The 7992-nt window shown below is 37.7% G+C and overlaps 1 pseudogene; it reads left to right on the forward strand.

Annotated features, from left to right (window-relative positions):
* The first annotated feature begins 2890 nt into the window (after positions 1 to 2890).
* LOC149141055 (uncharacterized) lies at positions 2891 to 3559 on the forward strand (annotated as a pseudogene).
* Positions 3560 to 7992: the final 4433 nt, after the last annotated feature.

Consider the following 7992-nt stretch of genomic DNA (forward strand, 5'->3'; position numbering starts at 1 on the left):
ATAATGCCCAAATCTTGTTTTAAAGTCTGTCTTCAAAATATCTTCTTCTTTGATTCTCAACTGATGATATCCTGACCTCAGATCTCTCTTTGAAAACATAGTCGCCCCCCTCATTTGATAAAATAAGTCATCTATCCTTGGCAAAGGGTATTGATTTTTTATCATCACTTTATCCAATTGGCGGTAATTAATGCACAATCACCAAGACCCATCCTTTTTCTTAAAAAAAATCACAGGGGCTCCCCATGGAGATATGCTAGGTTGTATGAACCCCAAGTCCAATAATTCCTTTAATTGGATCTGCAATTCCTTTAGCTCTGGAGCCGACATACGATAGGGTTCCTTTGCAATAGGCTCAGTGCCTAGTTTAAGGTCGATGGTGAAATCAATTTCCCTTTTTCGGTGTAGCCCGGGTAGTTCTTCCGGAAATACATCCTTAAATTCAACAAGGAATGGATGTTTATCAAGGTTTTCAGAGTCACCCTTATCGTTTAGAGCTACCATCGAGAACATTTGACATCCCTTTCACCTAAATTTCAATAGTTGCATGGAGGAGATGAACCTCAGGGACACCCCTCGGTTCTTTCCCCTTAATGATTTTCTTTGGTCGTCATCGTTGGTGAAATGTAGAATCTTGTCTTTGCAGTCTAGGAGTGCCTCATGTCGCTCCAACCAATCCATTCCTATAACTACGTCATAAACTGCTAGAATTGTAGAGTACAAGGATACCTTGGTCTTACACACACCCAGGTCCACCTCATAATCCTTTACCATATTTCCTACATTTCTTTTCATACCACATGCCATTTCTACATGTATAAATTCATATTGTGGATTTGCTTTATGTTTAATAATTGATAATGCATTTAGAGAAATAAATGAATCAGTAGCCCCTAGATCTATTAAAATGACAAAACTCATACCATCAATATTACCTGAGGTTTCCAACATAGTGGACTAGTGTTCGACCTGGCGATTGTTCACCGCTGCATGGATGCGATGAGGCTTCCCCAAATCCTCCACTGTAGTTTCATTCTTAGTTGAGTTGGTATTACTTGTCTTTTGAGGGCAATCCCTCTCATAGTGAGGACCTCCACAAGTCCAACACCTGCTCTTAGGGGCTTGGCTCCTACTACCAACTGAACCGGGAGTTGGTCTGGAACTCTGCTGGAAAGAAGATTGGTGTTGAGGTGGTGTTCCTTGGTGCTGTCACATAGGTCAATGTGGTTGTGGTTGACGAGTTTGTTGTGGTACCCTGTGCAGATGCTGAGCTGGATGCCTATATGGTGTTATTTGATTTTTTCCTGACCACCTTTGATGATTGAATGCAGGACTCCCTTGCAAATTTATACGTTCCATATTGTTTCCACTTGGTACTCCTGATCTTGTGGGCCTTGTTGACTTACTATGTTCACTGCTCATGATCTCCTCCTCTGCAATGATTGCCCGTTGAACTACCTCGTGCAAGGTGCGAGGCATTAAGATTTTAACCTTGGTCTGAATGTTAACATTTAATCCATACACAAATTTTTTCACCTTGAGCTTTTCTGTGTTTAAGTGGGGCATAATGGAGTAATTCCATGAAACGTGCCTCATACTCTGGTAGTGAGTCGCTCCCTTGATTTAATGCATTGAATTCATTTAGTTGTCTCTCAAGGAACTCCTCTGATAGGTAACATTCTCTAAATTTTTCTTCAAATAGCTCCTAAGTTACTTTTGATATATCCCTCCCCAATTTGGTTAATAATGTCTTCCACCAAAGTAGTGCGTTTCCCTTTAGCTGGAATATACCCATCTTGGCCTTCATGTTTGAGGTGTAATCTCTTAGGGTAAAACACATAGCCACGTTTTCTAACCATGCCTCTGCAGATTGACCATCTGTGGACCCCCAAAACTATGGAAATTTTACCTTTTCCAAATCTTGACGTACATCATTTCTTGTAGTGTTTTGGGGTGCTTTGTTTTGTATGACAGGTCCTCCATGCTCCCATTCCAAACGGTTTATTAATGCCTCAGACATGTGTTGGAATGATCTCATTAAGTTCAACACTTCTCCAACTGGTATCTGCTCTTGTGTTGAGATGGTTTCCCCATCATTGGGTGGGTTGGTAGGAGTTGGCTGTTGTGGTGGCGCCATGTTATGCCCTTTAGTTGCCCCACTCCTTCTTGTACCTCTTCTAAACATGGTTCACCTGCCACAATTTAACACGATTTTTCCTTATAAGATAAAAAATCAATCAAATAAAAAATCATAACCAACGTGAGTGGTTCTATAATTTATTTATGATATACTTCCAAAGGAACAATTTATGCATTTATAATTTCTTGACATTCCTATAAAATTTAATCAAAAGAGTACCAACCTCCATAAATTTTAAATTTTAACACTTAGCTTCCATGTTAAACTTGTAGTTTATATATATATATATATATATATATATATAGATATTTTAGAAATGATAAGTGATTGAAATTAATCTTTAAACTTAAATTTGACAATATGTGAGCTCATGAAAATATATGGAGATTTATAGAAATGATAAGTGATTAAATTTTATCTTTAAATTTGAATTTGACAATATGCAAACCCTTGAAAATATATGAAGATTTCAACTTCCTCCATAATTTCATATGTACGAATGGGATACTATAAACATACTTAAGAATGCATTTCTAGACTTATTTGACTTAAATGAATGCGTAATATTCGGTCCTGTTTTATCATGCCATCATGCCAGCGGAAAATACACCCTCTTGCAAACCTTGTGTTTTAATTTTTGTAAATAATTAATGAAAAGGATATTACATTTCTATCCATTGGTGAAAAGGGTGGCTACGTAGCAAGTGTTGGAAATCTCACACAATGAAACGAATTGGATGAGATGCAGACTCCACCTTTATCAGAGGGAAACATAAAATGGTCCAATGATTTACAGTGGCAGGCTTGCCTTATTTTAAATGGTGTATGTATGTACGCTCCCCCTCTCACCTGTTCATGTGTTTTTCAGCGCTTGCTCATCACCAGCCAGGAGGGTGACTCCTTACCCCAATCCTTGCTCTGCAATAGGCCGGCCATTATATACAGTGGCGAACGCCCAAATTTTTCTGGTTGTTCCGATGGTGAAGCTCTGAACTTGCCGAGGAGAGGCTTGCTGAAGGGAATTGGAACAACTGGGATTTCAATGTGTGCATCAGTGATAAGTGAGCCCTCTGTTCAAGGTACAACATCCCGAAGTTGGCAAAAACTTTCAAGGTTTATGCAATAGACCTATTGGGTTTTCGATGGAGCGAGAAAACAATTATTGACTACAATGCTTCTGTATGGAGGGATCAGGTGGCTGACTTCTTAAATGAAATAGTCAAAGATCAAGCAATATTAGTAGGAAATAGCCTAGGAGGACTCACAGCATTGATAACGACAGCCGACTGTCCAAAATTTGTTTCAGGAGTCACAATCTTAAATAGTGCGGGACAGTTTCGCAATCCTGAAGAACAATAAAAAAATGTCATGGAAGAGACGACCATACAAAGGATTATAATAAACCCATTGAAGGATTAAGGCCAATATTTATTGATTATGTCAAATCTTGCAAGCTATTGAAATTTTATTCTATTTAATGGCTTAGAACTGTGCAGAGTCCTCGAAGAATTTGAATTCGAAGTCGTTCCAAGAAAATCGAATCTGGGCACTGTTTCTTATTTAAAGCACAAATAGAAATATGGCGCAAAATGGCTATACGTGTCAATTCAACGTGGGTTATACTAGAGGAAACCTGGATCCACACGCTGTAAAGTTGGCGAAAGGAGTGTGGCGCTAGGAGAAGATATTGGAAATAAATCTGCATAGAGAGAAGATATTCAGAATTAAATATGCACAGATAACACACAGTAAAGTTTGGTAAAGTAATGCTTCGGGGGTATAAGGTATTGGTTATGGTAACAAGTAGCTCAACTCAAGTTATATACCCAGAATTTATACTTGCTCTCTGTAAAACATGCGTACTCAAGTAACCAAACAATTGCGTCAATAAGTCTAGTTTCCGTGGAGTTTTAGCATAGTATTTCATCACATTTTTTTTTTTTTTGAAATCATGTCTATTTTGTTAGGCACACCCCACACCGAAATATCCTCCCTGTCTTTTCTGTAAGAGTCGGCAGATCAACCACAACTCCAAGAAAATTAACATATTTGTTTCTTGCCGAGGACAACCGTATTTTCACAACGACACTCACTGTGGCTGCCTTTTTATTAGTAGTTTTTCAAAGTAAGGATTAGGGTAATTTGTGTACAGCGTGGTTGTTTTTATCTTATTGAACAAAGTTTGAACAGCTCCTCATACTGATATATGTTATGTTTGGACATGGGAAGATGGAGATTGTTTAGTACACTAGATGCGCGTGATAAATACATAATAATGTTAAACATCACATCGATTGATACATATTTTTTTCCCCATGGTGGAGGACTTGCTGCAATGTTTATATATATAATTTATTTAAAAGAAATATTTCGAACGAAATACTATTCTATTCTGTTTAACACATAAATGAAAAACAGAGACGAGTAGACAGAGTGACCAAGTCTGCTCGAAGAAACACGAAATTGTTGACAGCATCTAAAACATATATCCCTTCAACCAATCTTGGTTGAGACGCAACCAGAATCAGAATCAATGAGGACACGGTCATATGTGGCAGACCGGATTGGGTAGCTAATGACTGCATCATTTTCAATTTTAATTTCTGAACAGACAACCGCGTCCAAGTAGAAGACGGAGTCCCTCAAGCAAGCAAATTTAGCTCAAGAACTTGGCGTTTGTGTTGTTATAAAAAGGAAGAATTCTCTTCATATTTCACCAAACTCCATCTATCATATCATGTAAGGATTTGATCATTTCATGTTCAGGGGCCTAGATATTGTACGAGCCTAGATATTGTAGGGGATCTGATCATTTCATGTTCAAGGCCGAAATTTTTCAATAAATCCCAGCCTAAAACAGTCGGCTTGCCTCTAGCTGCCGGTCTAGGGTCGAACCACAGTTGCAGCTACCGGAACAATGAATAAGCGAGTATGTATTTTTATTTTTTTAAATCAACGTGAGATATCCTATGCCACTGTAGAGGCAGCTATGATCATCAGATCCAAAATATAACCACCACATACTAAAACATGGTCCACTTATCATGAATCTTCCTAGGAATTGACACCCGGATTCAGAGATTCGGGTCTAGAATGATCTATTATCTCTCTGAGGGTCTAGAAGGAGTGTAATTGATATCTAACAAACAAGTCATACATGCATGGGCTCATAGGTCTCAAGGGTTCAACATGGCTCTGATACTAAGTGTAAGGACTAATTCTATACTATATATATATATATATATATATATTTTTTTTTTTTTAAAATAAATCACAATAAAATACAACCAGAAGAGAAAAAAATTGGGAATTTATATTTATTCAGCACTATCTAACACATTCTTGAATTTTATTTCACTGAACATATCATAAAATTTACATATATTTAACTAAGGCCATAAAGAAATCATACAAAATAATATTGCAACACATATGTATCGTTCACCAGAAGACGAGACTCCACTTGATTTTCCGTTACTTGTCTTCCCTTGTTGTCGGTCACCTCCAAGAGTGAATGACGACGTACTTGATACGAATGCGATGACCCACCAATTAACTCCCAGCCTACTCCTTGGGTACTCTTCTTCCCTGCGGACCCCCGAGCTGCAATGGGGTTGTGCAATGGAGGAATGCAATAGCTGGTAGAGGAGAGTACTCCTTGGCTCAAGTGTCCCCTCTCTAAAATCCTCTACCTCACCAAACTCACTATAGTTTCGTAATCACTGCTTTGACATAGTCTCATCCATCGAACAATAGGGTTCCCAAAAGTCCCTTCTCCCATTGCTTGCCCCTTCTTTTATAGGAGTCCTCATAGGTGACGCTTGGCATGTCATTCATAATTAATTATTTTTTTATAAGTAAATAGTTTGATTATTCACCCACCCATGTGTCACTCTCTCATCAAGGATCTGCAAAATTATTTATTTAAATTTTAATTTAAAACTAATATTTTCCTCACCTCAACGAGATTCCTATTCCTTCTCCTAGTTGCCTCTTGATCCCCCCTTTTACTCCTTAATTTGCGTTCATTACTAAAGTCAATTAATGAGTCAAGATTTGATCCCCTATCTACTCCTACTTTAACTCAAGTTATCTCTTGGATATTCTTATGTTGGTTGTTGCCACATGGAGGTTCTTTGCATTTCTCTAAAATTTAATTTATTAATATTATTTTAAATCACCATCCTCTTCTCTTAATTAGGTTTAACTATTTTAGGATTAATCTTTATCCTTACAATTATGTCCCTCTTTCCCCTTTTACCTAATTAAACTACATAATCTACCTACTATTTTCCAACATGGGAAGGGTAGAGTTTTTAAGGTAACCTATTTTATTTCTTCCTATGATCCTCTTAACCCAATTTTTATTTTTGATTTAATTACCTTGGTTTCTAACATCATTTACCCTTGATGTAAATTTACCTAGTTTTCATTTATTGATTATATTTATTAATTTATTTATTTTTAATGATTCCAAGGATGCCAAGTTTGGTCGTGCCCTTCAAGAACTTCCCTTGAAGTTCCAAGGGTGCCACACCTAATAGTTTATTTGTGATGCCAAGGGTGCCACACCACTTGCCCTTCAAGCATTCAGTGACTACGAGGGGAAAATATAGGTGCAACGTCATAGACCACTATCATCTCTTATGTTTCCTGTTATAGTGAGACTAATGGCGTCGGGGATTAAGGAATCCACCTTGATGCACGCCCCGCGGTAAAATCCTCATGAGCGACCCAACTTTGGGACTTTCCCTCATGACATCGTGATCTTCAAGGCGAAGGTGTTTCAACCTTTCCAGCCCAAGTCATGGCGGGAGTGATAGTGGGTGAGATCAGGGACACTGTCCCACCCTTCCCATGTAGTTCCATCCACTTGTACAACCCCATCACCCATATGTGAGTCATTCGGCCAAGCAACTAATCTGTGTTTGCAACCACTAACATCTCATCAGAATATAGATAAACATATATAGTAGGTTTCAAAATTGACTTTGAATTTCAAAGATAAAATAATATTATTTTTTTCATCAAACTAGTTGTCGCCAACTTGTCATATGCGAGTGCCTCTAGTGGTTTCCTGCCATACTCAATAATAATCAGTAACAAGGTTTCTCAGTGTTAGTCATTGTCATAATAGCATCATTAACAACAAGTCATTCACATCATTGTTCATAGTAAGCCCGAACTAATGAAAGTAGGTAACATAGGGGACACACCCATCATAGCTATCATCATCAAAACATCAATGAAAACATACATATCCATCAAGCTATCAACATCGTAACATCAATAGAAATATACATATTTATCAAATTTATCATCATCATGATTTTAATAGAGAGCATACATATCCTTTACTGCAATCATCATCATAAATTAAATAAAGACCAAACTTGGCCATTTAATGTTACAATCATCATAATACCAATAGATAACATACATAACCATTCATGCTATCTTCATCATAATATCAATGGAGAACATACATAAACATCACAACCATGAATATCTCAATCACTAATGATAATAGCGTCATGTGCCTGAATCCTCAACCTGAGGTCCTCAAAGAATAATGTGTGGGCCTTAGGGATAAATAAATGTCAGTGTCATATCACTGTCAGTCAACTAGAGTGGGCACTACACCTTTGGCAATAAGGACCGTTAGCAGATTCAAGAACTATGTTATTCTGGAACCTTCCCCATCCTGGGTATGAAAGCTGGACGAATCAGTGATTTTAGTGGGAAATATGTGGGGACAATCTCCACAACGCAACTTGTTATAAACCCAGACCTTCTAGAGGCTCTTAGAGACTAGTTTGAGAGAGAGATGACTCGATATTAGATCATCAAGA

This window comes from Pinus tabuliformis, chromosome X, assembly GCF_031772625.1.
Source record: "Pinus tabuliformis cultivar Carrire ecotype Pingquan chromosome X, CPIR1, whole genome shotgun sequence".
NCBI lineage: Eukaryota > Viridiplantae > Streptophyta > Pinopsida > Pinales > Pinaceae > Pinus > Pinus tabuliformis.